Here is a 17,094-nt window from a genome sequence, read left to right on the forward strand (position 1 = left end):
AATTAATTCCCTGATCCCTTCACTATTCCTACTCTTTCTCCTGAATAGAATCATACTATCCTCAATATTCATACATTCGGAGGTGCCTGAGTGGCTCGGTGGGTTGGGCCTCTGCCTTTGGCTCAGGTCATGATCTCAGGGTCCTGGGATGGAGTCCCACATTGGGCTCTCTGCTCAGCAGGGAGCATGCTTCCCCCATCCCTACCTGCCTCTCTGCCTACTTGTGATCTCTGTCAAATAAATAAATAAAATCTTAAAAAATATATAATCAGGGGTACCTGGGTGGCTCAGTGGGTTAAGCTTCTGCCTTCGGCTCAGGTCATGATCTCAGGGTCCTGGGATCGAGTCCCACATTGGGTTCTCTACTCAGCAGGGAGCCTGCTTCTCCCCCCCCCCACCTGCCTCTCTGCCTAGTTATGATCTCTCTCTGTGTCAAATAAATAAATAAAATCTTTTTTAAAATATTCATACATTCATTCATTTACGTATTCAACATCAAATAAAAAGAGAAATAAAAAGTATTCTGACACTATACAGATTATATAAACATACAAATTCTGAGCAGGAATCCAAGCCTGCTTTGAATAACATTCTTTAGTTTAACTGGATGCCTGATTATTACATCCTAACAACCCACAGGGTCTTTAAATAAATGCTGACATGTAATACTGATACAAGAGTTCTAAAGCATTAAGCAATGTACTCTTCTGAAAATCTTTTTATTCACACACACAAAAAAATCCCACAAAACTCCAAAAGTTAGTGAATTAAAACAAAAACAATCATTCTGCTAGCTCAGAGATATAAGGTTTGGCAGGGCTTGGCATTTCCTGGGGTGCATTGACTGAAAGCATGAGGACCCATTTCCAAGTTGACTTAATCAACTGGTTACTGTTGGTTGTCATTTGGGAGCATAGCTGGGGCTGAAAGCTGGAAACCCCATGTTTCTCTTGCGTGGGTCTCTCTGCATGGCCTGGGCTTTCTCATGCAATGAGAAATTCCAAAGACAGAAATCCCCAGAGTCAGAGCTAGGACAAAGCTGTATTGCCTTTTATGACAGCCTCAGAAGTCTCATCATGTGCCACCTGCTGAATTGTATCCCTTGACCTAGTCACAAAGGTCTAGCCAGTCTAAATGGAAGAGGAATAAACTCCATCTCTTAATGGGAATATGGCAAGGTGTTGTTTTTTTTTTTTTAAAGCGGGTAGGATGGAAAATAATATTGCAGGTGCTCCTGGAAAATACAATCTGCCAGCCAAGAGATAATTTCTTGAACTCCAAAGAGATAATTCATAGTAAAGTGGTATTGTTGAAACAATGATATCCAAGTTTTGTTGTCTTTCGTTGATCTAATTCTTATTTTTTCTTATTTATTTTAATTTATTTTCAGCATAGCAGTATTCATTGTTTTTGCACCACACCCAGTGCCCTATGCAATCCGTGTGCTCTCCAATATCCACCACCCGGTTCCCCCAACCTCCCCCCGCCCCTTCAAAACCCTCAGATTGTTTTTCAGAGTCGATAGTCTCTCATGGTTCACTTCCCCTTCCAATTTCCCTCAACTCCCTTCTCCTCTCCATTTCCCCTTGTCTTCCATGCTATTTGTTATGCTCCACAAATAAGTGAAACCATATGATAATTGACTCTCTCTCCTTGACTTATTTCACTCAGCATAATCTCTTCCAGTCCCGTCCATGTTGCTACAAAAGTGGGGTACTCATCCTTTCTGATGGAGGCATAAAACTCCATAGTGTATATGGACCACATCTTCCTTATCATTCGTCCATTGAAGGGCATCTTGGTTCTTTCCACAGTTTGGCGACCGTGGCCATTGCTGCTATAAACATTGGGGTACAGATGACCCACAGCAAATACCATCCTCAATGGGAAAAAGCTTGCAGCCTCCTGTTGAGATCAGGAACACGACAAGGATGCCCACTCTCACCACTCTTGTTCAACATAGTATTAGAAGTCCTAGCAACAGCAATCAGACAACAAAGAGAAATAAAAGGTATCCATATTGGCAATGAAGAAGTCAAACTCTCTCTCTTCGCAGATGACATGATTCTTTATATGGAAAACCCAAATGACTCCACCCCCAAACTATTAGAACTCATACAACAATTCAGCAACGTGGCAGGATACAAAGTCAATGTACAGAAATCAGTGGCTTTCTTATACACTAACAATGAAAATACAGAAAGGGAAATTAGAGAATCGATTCCATTTACTATAGCACCAAGAACCATAAGATGCCTGGGAATAAACCTAACCAAAGACGTTGATCTGATTCTGAAAAACTATTTTACTAGCATAATCAGTTTGTCTTTATTTCTGAAACACTCAGTTTAACTCCCTATTAAGGCTAAAAGTTGTGGCAGTTACATGATCGCCAGTTTTCTTTAATGGATGAAAAACAATTTATTTTGTTTTCCTATTCATCTTCCATTTAATTTAGCACATAGAAATTATTAACTATTATTATTATTATTATTCCATATCAGACATTGTATTTTCATTTGAAGAAATCTAGATGTAGAAAGGTGAAAACAACTTTTCTAAATCACAATTGAATTAAATTTAAATTTAAGCAATTTTTCTCTAAAATCACAATAGTGTCACACCTGGGACTTGAACCTAAATCTTGTTCTAAACCTAGGTTCTCACCATTAATTAAAACCTGTCAGAAGCTTGAGTCATGATTTACATGTCAAGCATATAAGTAGAAAAATTCTCAGGTTCTGTCTAAGTGTGCTGAGATACCCTCCCCCAAAAACTGTATGCTAAGATCTTTCATGCCAGGGATGTGAGTTGATAGAAATTTACATTTGAATATAACAATGTCTATTGTTCTGTGTGAGAGAATACTTGAACTAAAAAAGCAAAATCTAAAGATCCAATGTGGAGAGAACTAAAATATTGTGTTGCTCTTTCTCCATTCTTCTACCAATTCAATTTCATGAGTCTATAACACATTGATTAAATGGCATAATAAGATAAGGAGTTCGGAGATAAAAGGAAACACAGAAATCTTGCTAATATAAAACAAATTACAGGATGCTTCCAGAAGGAAGCTTATCTTGATCAGGGAAATGAAAAAAAATAAAAGATATATTGTGAAGATGACAGTCTAGAGTTCCACCCAATACTGGCTGTGCATCAAAATCACCTGGAGAGTATAATAACTATTCAACACTCAGACCTGATTTCTGGAAATTCAGACTCATTTGGCATAAGGTGGGGCCTGGGAATGTGTTTTTATCACTACCCACATGTTAATGTAATAAGTATTTTGGAAAACATAACTTTAAGGCAAAACTCAAGAGATTGTTTTTACTTCAGTTTTTACCATGTATTTAAACTATTGATGTCATTCTCTCTGCCATCGTCCCCCCCCACCCGCCTCCTCTTCCCCCTTCTCCTCCTTCCCCTCCTCCCCCTCTTTCCCTTCCCCTCCCCCTTCCTCTCCTCCTCTTTTTGGAATACCTACAAGGCAATGTCTGTTCATTATTAGAAGCCAAGATTCTGATTCATTCTGTCGCAATTATCATATTAGATTATTGTAATATCTTTTGTGGTGAATCAGATGAAACACCATTTCCATATTTTTATTAGATTTAAAAATAGAATATAATTACGGTACTTGATGTGTTAAATTTGCACTTCCTTTAAATATCAAAGTTTTGCCACTGAACTGCAGCAGTAGTATTTGGTTGAACTTTTCATTTTAGTAGAGAAATGACTGAATCCTAGAATCAATTTTTTTTCTTTAAATGTTTACTACATCTTTGAAAACAGGATAAATATTCCAATAACTTACCATAAGGATGAGTTCTTCAAAAGCTACCCTGTTACTACTGGGCATTTGTTAGAACTTCTTAGAAAGCTTTTACCCCCTTCCTACTCCAACCCCATAGTGAACTAGGCAGGGTTACCCAAAATGTATTGAGAATTTTCATAATGGTTTCTTATGTCCTTGGGTCTCAGTAGAAATTCTTTACTTGATTCAAAAGTTTTTTGAGCATATACTCCATTCTAGGCACAAGAAATACAAGGGTAAACAAGAGAGATACCATTCTTGCTTTAATGGTGTTTAACAATCTGATGCAAAAGAAAACAGATAATTTTATCATATGAATTATAACTGCATCCAGCAAAAGTAGGAATAAACTTTCTTAGTAACTTCCCCCTGTCCTGCCTCATCACCTGAAGGAACCTAGATTCTCTATCTTTCTACAGAGACAGCAGAAAGGATTTCTTGGTAGCATTTTGGCAAGTGAAAACTCCTGACCTTATGAGGCAAAAGAAACAAGCCCTTCCCCTCTTTATCACAATGCAAAACAGTGACAAGGAGAAACAAACCATGTCAAACCAGTGATCTCTGCTCAGCCTTAGAGCCCCTGAGGAGTCTACCCATATATTATCATTTTAACTGAAGGTTTCCCCTGTGGAGGGCACCTATTGGAGCTGAATAGAAGTTAGGCACTGATGTCTTAAATGTGTTTGACTATGGCTTAAAGGTGTGCTAAAGACAAGTGGTCCAGGGCTGAGGGGTTCCCAAGGGCCTTGAAGATCCTCTAGGATTTTTCGCTTTGTGGCCAAACACTGACTTTGATCTGAATATCTGACAGCTTATCTCTCACTATCTTCAGGGACTGATTATATACCTGCCTGGAAATGAAAACAGTTTCTACTTGCATCCTTAGAATCCAATTATCCAGGGACACACCCCTCACAAAATAGCAGTCTGGAATGCTTTACTCATCCATTCACAGTGGACTTGGGTCTCTACCATGGCTATGCCTCATCAAAGAAACTGCAAGAACACCCATTCGTCAGGTGTCCCCTTGCCTGCAAACCTCCCTTAAATCAGACAAAGCTGAGAAGAGATCAAGAAACTCACCCCTGGATAACTGATGTAGGTGTCACAAAAAATCATTGCTGCTACCATTACCACGACTGAGTTCTCACTCCGTGTCTGTAGGCTCTGCACTCACACACAGTTCTAACCTGCTTGACTGCTGCCCATTGTTATCCTGAGCACAAGTTAGTTGAAGGTGTTGTTACAGAAGACCGTGAAGTTCCTGACCATTATTTGTAAATGCTCACTTGGTATCTATTTACTCCATGTTTACACATAGTTCTGGCCAGCCCTATTTTTCTCCTCATCAGTACAGATTAATTGTGTAGATGTCTAAAACCCTTTTTACAGTTATTGATTATAATTTACAGGTTTGCATGTAGTGTCTATAGGCTCTTTGTTCCCACAGTTTGCAAAGCATTTTTTCTAGTCTTCCATACAAGTTGATAAAATTTGGCACTTGAAATGGTGAGGTTTTGTTATAATCATATGAAGAAGATGCTTAACTAACTAAGCCACCCTGGTGACCCCACTGCAGCATTCTTTGCAATAGTTAAGACAAGGAAGCAACCTAAGTGTTCCACAGTGGATGAATAAATTAAGAAAATGTGGCATATATGGCCAAAAGAATACTATTCAGCCATTAAAAAGGAAGAAATCTTGCTATCTGTGACAACGCGGATGGACTTTGAGGTCCTTCAGCTAACTAAGTGAAATAAGTGAGAGAAAGAAAAACACCATACAATCTGCCTTTTATTTTGAATCTTAACTGTTGACAATGAACTCGGGTACAGGGAATAGATTGGTGGTTGCCAAAGGTTGCCAAAGGAGGTGGAAAGAATGGGTATAGTTCATGAAAAAATAAAACTTCCAATTAAAGGATAGAGGCAAGATGGTGGAGGAGTAGTGGACTGAAATGACATCATGTCACAGGATTTCAGCTAGATAGTTATCAAACCACACTGAACACCTAAAAACTCAATGGGAGATCAAAGAGAAGAAGAGCAGCAATTCTAGGAATAGAAAATCAACCACTTTATGAAAGGCAGGATGTGCAGAGAAGTGAATCCAAAGCAACAGGAAGATCGACTCCAGGGGGAGGGACCGGCTCCCAGCAACTGGCAGAGCAGTGGAGCACAAAATCAGAACTTTTAGAAATCTGCTCCACTGAGGGATATCGCTCCAGAGGCTAAGCAGTGGGGTCCCCTTGTGGGGACAGTGTGGTCTCAGCACTGGCAGAGTCACAGAAAGATTGGGGGTGTCTGAGTGTAGCAGAGCTCTGAGGTATCGGAGCAGGGAAGCCGACTACAGAGACAGAGCTGAGGAATGAATTTTCAGCTCCGGGTTACTTTAAATGATGATCCAAGGTACAGCTGGGCTGCTGCTCTTTGAGCAGGGACCCCTCAAAAGGCAGATCCAGGGAGACTCAGCTTTTGATAGGGGTTACATTAAATGTGTAGATTGCTTTAGGTAGTATAGACATTTTCACAATATTTGTTCTTCCAATCCATAAGTATGGAATGTTTTTCCATTTCTTTGTGTCTTCCTCAATTTCTTTCATGAGTACTTCTTACTTTTCTGAGTATAGATTCTTTGCCTCCTTGGTTAGGTTCATTCCTAGATATCATATGGTTTGGGGTGCAATTGTAAGTGGTATTGGCTCCTTAATTTCTATTTCTTCTCTCTTGTTGTTGGTGTATAGAAATGCAACTGATGGGGCGCCTGGGTGGCTCAGTGGGTTAACCCTCTGCTTTTGGCTCAGGTCATGATCTCAGGGTCCTGGGATCAAGCCCCACATTGGGCTCTCTGCTCAGCAGGAAGCCTGCTTTCTCCTCCTCTCTTTCTGCCTGCCTCTCTGCCTTCTTGTGATATCTCTCTCTCTCTCTCTGTGTTAAATAAATAAATAAAATTAAAAAAAAAAGAAATGCAACTGACTTCTATGCATTTATTTTATATCCTGACACTTTAATGAATTCCTGTATGAGTTCTGTTTTAGAGTGGATACTTTAAAGTATCATATAATCTGCAAGGAGTGAGAGTTTGACTTCTTCTTTCCCAATTTAGATGCCTTTAATTTCTTTTTGTTGTCTGATTGCTGAGGCTAGGACTTCTAGTACTATGTTGAATAGCAGTGGTGGTAATGGACATCCCTGCCATGTTCTTGATCTTAGCAGAGAAACGCTCAGTTTTTCCCCATTGAGAATGATACTTGCTGTGGGTTTTTCATAGATGGCTTTGATGATTTTGAGGTATGTACCCTCTATCCCTACACTTTGAAGAGTTTTGATCAAGAAAGGATGCTGTACTTTGTCATATGCTTTTTCAGCATCTGTTGAGAGATTCCTATGGTTCTTGTTCTTTCTTTTATTAATATGTTGTATCACATTGATTTGCAGATGTTGAACCAACCTTGTAGCCCAGGAATAAATCCCACTTGGTCATGGTGAATACTTCCCTATCAAAATACCATCAATTTTTTTCAAATAAATGGAACAAATAATCCTAAAATTTACATGGAACCAGAAAAGACCCTGAATAGCCAGAGGAATGTTGAAAAAGAAAGTCAAAGTGGATTGCATCACAATTCCAGACTTGAAGCTCTATTACAAAGCTATGTTCAAGACAGTATGATACTGGCACAAAAACAAACACATACATCAATGAAACAGAATAGGGAGCCCAGAAATAGACCCTCAACTCTATGGTCAACTAACCTTTGACAAAGCAGGAAAGAATGTTCAATGGAAAAAAGACAGTCTCTTCAACAAATGGTGTTGGGAAAATTGGATAGCCACATGCAGAAGAATAAAACTGGACCATTTCCTTATACCACACATGAAAATAGACTCAAAATGGACCTCAGTGTGAGACAGGAATCCATCAAAATCCTTGGGGAAAACATAGGCAACAACCTCTTCGACCTCAGCCACAGCAACTTCTTCCTAGAAACATCGCCAAAGGCAAGGGAAGCAAGGGCAAAAATGAACTATTGGGACTTCATTGAGTTCAAAACCTTCTGCACAGCAAAGGAAACAGTCAACAAAACTAAAAAACAACTGACAGAATGGGAGAATATATTCACAAATGACATATCAGATAAAGGGCTAGTATCCAAAATCTATAAAGAAATTACCAAACTCAACACCCAGAGGACAAATAATCCAATCAAGAAATGGGCAGAGGAAATGCACAGACATTTCTGCAAAAAAGACATCCAGATGGCCAACAGACACATGAAAAATTTTTCCACATCACTTGACATCAGGAAAATACAAATCAAAACCACAAAGAGATATCACCTCACACCAGTCAGAATGGCTAACATTAACCAGTCAGGAAATGACAGATGTTGGAGAAGATGCAGAGAAAGAGGAACCCTCCTATACTGTTGGTGGGAATGCAAGCTGGTGCACCCACTCTGGAAAACAGGATGGAGTTCCCTCAAAAATTTGAAAATAGAGCTACACTATGACCCAGCAATCACTCTACTGGGTATTTACCCTAAAGATACAAATGTAGTGATCCAGAGGAACACGAATGTGTTCCTGAATGTTTATAGCAGCATTGTCCACAATAGCCAAACTATGGAAAGAACCTAGATATCCATCAACAGATGAATGGATAAAGAAGATATGGTATATATATACAATGGAATACTATACAACCATCAAAAGAAATGAAATCTTGCCATTTGCAATGACATGGACGGAACTAGATAGAGGGTATTATGCTGAGCGAAATAAGTCAATCAGAGAAATACAATTATCGTATGATCTCCCTGATATAAGGGATTTGAGAGATGGGGGGGGGCTTTGGAGGGTAGGGAAGGAAAAAATAAACAAGATGGGGTGGGAGGAAGACAATCCATAAGAAACTCTTAATCTCACAAACCAAAGAGAGGATTCCTGGGGGGAGGAGGGGTATGGAGAAGGACAATTCCCAGAGGTTAATGTTATGGACATTGGGGAAGGTATGTGTTATGGTGAGTGCTGTGAAGTATGTAAGCCTGATGATTCACAGACCTGTACCCTCTGGAGCAAAGAATATATTATATGTTAATAAAAATAATTAATAAAAAATAAAAAATTTTTAAAAAGAATGGATTTTGTTATAAGCACTTTCCTTTTCCTTCTTACCCGCACTCAATGTCCCACAGAGACCACTAGCTTGAGAAGAATTTTAATTAAAATTTGCAGTGAACATAATCCTGGGGAAGGTAAGTTCCTGAGAATAAGCTAGTTCCATGCCCTTGACTTCAGTTTTCAACCCTCAATATTAATCACATTTCCTGTGATACATACATGCTTACAGAACTGTTCTTTACTTCAGAAAACTGTTTGTAGTGGTATGTCCATTGGGAATTATTTGACCGATGTTTGCATTTTTTAATAAATCTAAATCTCAGGAAGGTCGGGGCCATGACTGATTTTGTTCACCATTACATTCCTAGCAACTAATCTAGTAGGTGCTGAATTATTTTGTGATGAATGACAGAAGGAAGAGGCAAGTCCAGAGGCCAGATTTCTGGTTGTGTTGGTATTGTCTTATGTGCCCTTGGATAGAGCATTACACTTCCTCTGATTCTCAGATACCACATTTGGAAAAGAATCCTCAACAAGATGGTCATAAAGGGTTCATCCACTTGAGACTTCTAAACTATTTAAAAAGAAAAAGAGAGAAGATGTCAAGATTAGAGGATGGTCCAGAAGGAAGCTGAAGGAGAGGCAGTGGCATCTCCAGGACATGGCAGGAAATATTCCTGGGAGAAATGTGATCTGTCTTTAGCTGTCTAGACTGGAAATTTTGTGAAGAAAGTAAGTTTCTCATTGAAACCCTCCTTTTCCTTTCTGTATCCCTTTCTTGAAATCCCACACCTACCACCATCATCATCACCACAGGAACAGCTCCAACAAATTGGTGTCATTATGTATCCCATTCTGTTTTGCCTCTAACATAATGTTGGAATTAACTCATGCATGGATAAGCATGTTTTAGAAACGTCCTCTCACTGTACTTTCCGGTTTTCAGGGTTTGCATTTGCCAATATAGCTTTTTCTAGGGAATGTTTGATTAGTAAATTATTTGGTAAAGCTTGAACTTAAGGCAAATTGAGTACCTTTTTTGTTTTAGTGGTCAAAGAGACTTTTATAAACCTCCTCATATACCATCTAGAGGCTCCACTGCTTTGCCAGTCCCTGCTCAGTGCCTGACTCCCAGTGCCAGGAAAATCCAAGTGGGCAAACCTGTTCCTACATACCACTTTGTCATAAAAATCATTTGGGTACTTTATCTCCCAGGTTTGGGACTAGCATGAGGAAAGGGAGGCATTTTCCTTGGGAGCAAAATTTAAAAGAATCTCTAAATCCCAATAATATTTTAATGTAACACTTCAAAAATCAAACTCAATGCTAAAATCTATGATGAACAAGATATAAAATTTTTAATACGCCAACATCAGATATGTTGCTTTTTTTCTTTGTCTTAGGCTTCAGTATGGCTTGGCTTGGCACTATCTCGACTCTTCTTTCAATTCTGATGAAACACAACTCACCTCAAATCCTTTGTGTCTGGCCTGCAACTTGGGTTGTCTCATGAAGTGACAGAGGCTGGTGACAACCTTAGTATAGGACAGAGGCAGCTGCTGTGCCTGGCCCAGGCTCTGCTTCGGAAATCCAAGATTCTGATCATGGGCGAGGCCACCGCTGCCGTGGATCTGGAGACTGATCGCCTCATCCAGACAACCATCCAAAAGGAGTTCTCCCACTGCACCACCATTACAATCGCTCACAGGCTGCACACCATCATGGACAGTGACAAGATAATGGTCCTAGACAATGGGAAGATTGTAGAGTACAGCAGCCCTCAAGAACTGCTGAGAAAATCGGGCCCCTTTTATTTGATGGCCAAAGAGGCTGGCATTGAAAGTGTGGACAGTACATCATTCTGACAGTAGGTCCCACGGGTTGGGAAAGGACTATAGGGATCATGTCTGACTTTTTGTGAGCACAGTCACACAAAAGTGTGCAAAATGTACATTCTAAAGCAGGAACATATTCTATCCAGCCACAGTAGAACCTCCCAACCCCGCTGTGATGATCCCATTTTGATTATACTTCCTTCCTACTTACCTTCCCAGAGATAACTCCTATCCTGAATTTTGTGATAATCATTTTCTCTTGCTTTTCACTTTAGTTTTACTACTTGGTGTGTACCCTTAAACAAGGTGTATCTTTTTCAATTTATGTAAATGGCCTGACTCAAAAAAAATTTTTTTTGCACATAATGGAATGTGCAAAGGAGGTACAGTGGTGTTGGCTACATTATTGTGCACTGGGGTAGGACTGTGTTTACCCAGGGCCAAGGCAGGGTCTTAGCTGCCCATGAACTGACAAGGAGCCCTTGAGACACTCACCTGACATTTCCCCTCAGGATGAGATATTGAGGGACAATTCCCAAAGATTAAGAAAAAGGCTCTCACTGGAGCACAGTAGCACTGTTCTCTGTTGAAACCATTATTGTTGTACACAGAAATGTCAGAGTCACATACAAGATTTTCACATTTCTCTGAGTACCCATTTTACCCTATATACTGAAGATGGATCCCTGCCAGGAAATAGTGAAATCTTTCATTTCTTGTTTCACCAAACATTCCTGTCATATTAAAATCCATAGACATGGTTTATTTATGTGTTTATTGTTTTCTATCACTCTAGGAGCAAATGTGGAGAGGAAGAATAAAGGAAGCCATTCCTTCTTGCTAGGCATTAGTGCTTATAGTTTCTTAGGAGACTATAATAAATGGTAACAAGGAAGGATCGTTATTCCGAGGGGTGTTTAGTGATTTTTGAGATCCCTCCCTACCATCTCCCAGTCGTGGGGGAGAAAGCATCTCATCAGTGCTGTTAGTCTGTCAGGTCTCCAGGTCGCCTCTAAGGAAACAGCTGGGGGAATATGCCCAAGAAAGAATGTTCCTTACTTTAAGTGAATGGGAGGATATTTTTGGAATAGAAATTAATCCTTTTTGAAAATAAATGATGGAAGGGGGACACTTTTGAACTGATTACCAATACTGTGTAACCAGTTGTGACCAGACAAGACATTATAAACTTGATGATGGTGGGAAATCAGGCAGGACTAACTTCAACCATCCAGCAGGTGATATTTCCGTTTCTTGCACCTCAACATAACTGTGTTCCACCTGCAGTCCTATATCTAACCTGGGTCGTCTCCACTTGTCTCTGATAAAAAAAAAAAAAAAAAAATGGGGACTAAATCTAGCATCATTTCTCACAATTATTTTTCCATTTACTAGAAGAACACAGAATAGAAAGATAGGTAATCTGAGTTAATCACATAAATGTGACTTAATGTTCTTAAGGAATCGCACACAAAAATGCCTATAACATACTATAGGTATTGTGTATGGGGGGGGTATTTTCCCCTACCCTTCTAGATTCTTGTGGCTCTTCAATTAATTAAACTGACATAAGATATATTAACAGGGGAAAAAACCATATTTGGTTTCATATGTATAGGACACCATAATAATATGAGATCCAAGAGCAAGTCTGGCAGTTGAGTCATAGAGGTCAAGCTAAGCTAGAAAAGGAGATAGGGGCCGGGGGCTTCAAAGAAGAGGAGGGTAATTTACAGAACTTTAAGAGCAATTAGATTCTTGTTATGCTATGCAGAGACAGTGGGACACTGAGGACTTGAACACGTCTTGCTTACCTCCCCCCAGCATACCACACCTAGTCTGTACTCTTTCTATTTATCTCTGGTGATAGCCCCCTTCCTAGACCAGGCTGTCTAAGTTATTTTAGGCAGTTAAGGGAGAGGTAAAAAGCTCTTCCTGAATCTTCTGAACCTTGACTGTCTTCCGCTCAGAATAACTCACATGCCAAAATGGCACATTTTGGTGAGGCTCATTTCTGAACCCCTTCAATAAGGAGGAAGAAAATCAGATGAGTAAAAAAACATGCACAACAGTAAGATTATTTTCTTTTTATATTGATGCTCAATTGTCTCATGGAGATTCTGAAAATTATTAGGTTCAGCGAAAGACTGCAGTGCTGATAACCTCTTCAGTTTAGGACCTGGTTCCTAAAAAGAAACCTTAATAAAGGGCCAGCCACAGGGAGGGAGGATTCACTAGCCCAGTGAGGGAGGTTATGCTGACATGTCCTCCATGACCTTGGTGTCAATCCTCTGTAAAAGGCCTTCAGGCTTGGTGTCCGACCAGCTGTAGAGCAGAGCCTAGATCCAGAAGGTCACACCCACCTCCTCACAGCAGGTTCAGCACCAGGCAAATCCAGAAGTTACTGTCCTAAGGAAGGCCAGGACCCTCAATCAGCTAGCCAATGGCCATGGAACTGGAGTATCAGGCCGGTGGGAGTGCGGGGAGGCTGAAGAGTGAGCTGGTCCCAGTGCAATGGGGATTTGCAGTCCCAAATTGGGCCCTCCTGGAGCTGAGGCAGGCACAATGGTCCATGGAGGCACACACTTTCCACTGCTGTTCGTGCTGGCCGCCTCTCCAAATTCAAATGAGAAAGCTGAGCCAGTTTATGGCAAGACACCAGCCCAAGAGACTGTGGGCCACAGCGGGAGGCCCAGGCTTTCTTCTGGGGTGGTCCTGATGGTTGCTGCTGGGCCTGAGCTGTTGGGAACCCCCTTCCATGTACCAGCGACTTGGAGGGAAATTTGCTTCTGAGTTGGAGATAGAAGTTGTTGAAGCCACGCCCCTGCCAGGGTAACCCTGCCAGGCCAGGGCCCTCATCTGCCTAACACCCAAGTAGATCAGTGTTCAAACTTCCCACCAGAGAGGACACCTGTGTAGGGCTCCCGCGCCTGCGCAGTGGGCCTGGGGCAAGGAGCTTGAGGGACCCGAGGCTGTGCTCGCACTTGCACAGTAGGCCCCAGGTCCCCCAGAGCGCCTGCTTCCCTGCCTGCGTAGAGATGCCTAGGCCAGGCTGGGAGCCAGTGTGAAGGAGATAGGCACAATGCTCAGTTCAATGAGTCACGGATCCTGCTTCTTGTTCCCCCTCCAGGGCTGCATGCCTTTGTAAATTAGATCCCCCCCCCCCCCCCCAGCTTCTTGGGAAAGTGAGGCTTTGGGATTCTAGAATCAAATTAATGTTTAAGGGGAGATTCTTGGGTGTTTGCATTAAAGGTTTAGGTGTTTCCTTTGGGGATTAGAAAACCCTAATCCTGTTAAGGTCCGTGATCAAAGGAGCGAGACTGATACAAAGCGAAGGTCAAGCAAAGCTTTATTTCGCACCAAGCATCGAGAATCAAACCGACCAGTTGGGGCGGCCTCTTGCAGAGAGAGAGAGTGACTCCCAGCCTCACAGACTTTTATAGAGCAAAGGCCATGTGGTTGAGCCTGGCCACACACAGGTGGCCAATGAGATTGTAAAACACAGAGAAAGCTGCACAGTCATGCTAGGTCACACACGGGTGGCCAACTGAATTGCAGTTCACCCTATAGTAGCTATTTGAACTAGCCTATCACCTTGGTCAGAACTGGTGTCCAAAAGTTGCCCAAAAGGTGGGGCCCAAGTTCCTTAGGGAGATAGTGATGGATGTCTGCACCTGGCCTGACTCATCTTTGCATTCGGGCTCTGTTAGCTCCACATAACCTGACCCACCCTTGTATTTGAGCTCTGTTATCAGGGACAGGTCGACCATATTTTACTGCATAAACAACAAAATGGCTGTTTAATCCGAGATGGAATCCCTCTGGCTAAGTAGGCCTTACAGGCCCCAAGCCAAGATAGGCTCTGGAAAATAAGTATGAAAGAGCAAGTGAATTAATGAGTAAAAATTGGTGTGGAGTCCCACAGCGCAGTGAGCAGTGTGGGCCTGACTGGCCAGGAGCATCCTCAGAGCAAACACTGGGACTGCGCTGCCGGGGGACCAGCCTCCCTTCCAAGGTGCCCTGACCTAAACTCACAGCAGTCCTGCCGACCTACCTCCGGCCTTTGCAGAGAAGCAAAGTGAAGCACAGAAATGCCGAGGGACTTGCACACAGCCGGGCCGCTGCTCCCTGCAGAGCAGAAGGCCAGAACTCCAGCGTGTGATGGGAAGCGTGTCGTGACCTCAGAAGGAGACAGAAGTTTCCAGAGCATTGGCGCTGGCTGAGCTCACCTGTTCTGTATGGAATCCATTCGTGCCTTCACGCCTGTGCAGCAAACAAGCCAGGCTCTGCCAGGTGCTGAGGATGTGGTGAGGAAGGCAGACACTGCCTGATGTTAGGGAGCTGGAGCCCGGGGAGAGCGCATGACTCTAAATACCGATCACAAATTGTGAGTGCTTTGAAGGAATAGTATAGTGTTGCTGTTAGTCAATTGTAGGATTTCAGGGCTTAAGTCTTTATTTAAACCAGTGTTTACAGGAATTATCCTAGGCTTCTGCAGAAGCTGGACTTAAGTAAAGCACACATAATTCTTAGGTTTTATTGTCCATTTTCCAGTTCTTCCAGAACTACTTCTATTATTTCCATTTAATACATTTGACCTCTGGTGTATTTGTCTCCATAATTTTATGGAGGACTCATAAGATGTGAAATCATAAGAGTAGAGGTTGAAAACAGAGACTAGAGGTTGATAAAATTTGACCTCTGAATCTTAATTTTTCTTCATGTGCATAATGAGAACAATAACTGAAAACAGCAAAGTGCTATTTAAATGTTCTGGGTTGTTAATTATAGAACAGATTTATTAGGCCAACAAATTTTAAAAGTATTTTTAAACCAATTATTTGAAATCATTTCTTGCAGGAAAGGAAACTAAGTTTTTCACATACAAATGTTTGCACTGAAAGGAAGTCTATTTACTATGAACAGTCTTTTGGGGGAGGGTGTAAATTTCCTATCATTAGAGATTACAAATTATAAATGTGTTGGAAGACTGCTATTTTGGATAGGATCCAGTACAATGGACAAGAATTTGACACAAATAATCAGTTTTATTGCTGGTACAACTATTTGAGGAGACCATGTTTCTTTTACAAAGAGGGCTCTCTGCTGGAGTGGTAAAATGGAATAGGACTAAACTGTATTATTAGGTATAAGAAGGACAGAGGAAAAGGAGGAGATGTTGTTTGTTTGGCTCTGCCTTACACTAAAGTTGATAACCTCCAAACATAACTCTTTAAGCTGTAACAGCATTTGATCTTTATCCTAGTTGTGAAACACCTCTAAAGGACTCCCATTATCTTAGAAGCAGTTCCCAATTCTGATGAAGTCTTGAAGTTAGTATTAGTTGTTAAAATACTTACTTTTTTTTTTTTTTGCAAGTGGGAGGAAAATATTATCTCCTGTACTCTGTTGTTTTCTTTGTCCTCTCCTGTACTTCTGGAAGGTTGTGGAAATTTGCTTATAGGATTGACTTATAAATAGAAGTTTACTTTCCACTGTTTTACTTCATAATTTGGAGATGTGTGCTCACAGAAAAGAAAAAAAAACTTGGGCTCTAAAACTGCTTATGAGAAATGAACATCACTCCAAATAACATCTACTTTTATGCAGTCTGTGACTTCAATTATCCTTAATAAGTCTTGAAAGGAAGACAGCCAGTTTTCAGGCAGTTGCCAAGGGCTAGGAGAAGAATGCAATGGAGAGTTAGTATTTAATTGATACAGTTTCAGTTTGCAAAATGAAAAAAATATGGAGATGGATAGTGGTGGAGGTTACACAACATGATGAATGTGTATAACACCACTAATTGTTTATTTAAAAATGCTTAAGATGGGAAATTTTATGTTATGTGTATTTTATCATAATAAAAATTGAGGAAAAGAAAGGGATAATTATCAGTGTTAGGTGTTAAAAATGAGTTATCACTGATCTTAATCTTTTTCTTTGGTATAACAAGAAGGATTAAGACACTTTAATACAAAAACAAAAGGCAACAAAAAGGATCCTTCTTTTTTTTTTTATTTAAAGTCTTATTTATTTATTTGAGAAAGAAGGCAGGGCGGGGGCAGAGGGAGCTGGATCTCAGGACCCTGGGATCATGACTTGAGCCATAGGCAGACGCTTAAATGACTGAGCCACCCAGGTGCCCCAGAGATCCTTTTTGATCTAAACTCTGATTCTTCATCTAAAGGATTGACCTTAGCCCCCTTTTCTTATTCCTGATCTCTTCTCCTACCAAGCTTGTGCACAGTCTCAAACTTGTACATTTAATGCTAACAGCTTGTATAAGGGATCTGTACATCACTCTTTTCTGTAA

Source organism: Mustela nigripes, chromosome 1 (assembly GCF_022355385.1).
Source record: "Mustela nigripes isolate SB6536 chromosome 1, MUSNIG.SB6536, whole genome shotgun sequence".
Classification (NCBI taxonomy): domain Eukaryota; kingdom Metazoa; phylum Chordata; class Mammalia; order Carnivora; family Mustelidae; genus Mustela; species Mustela nigripes.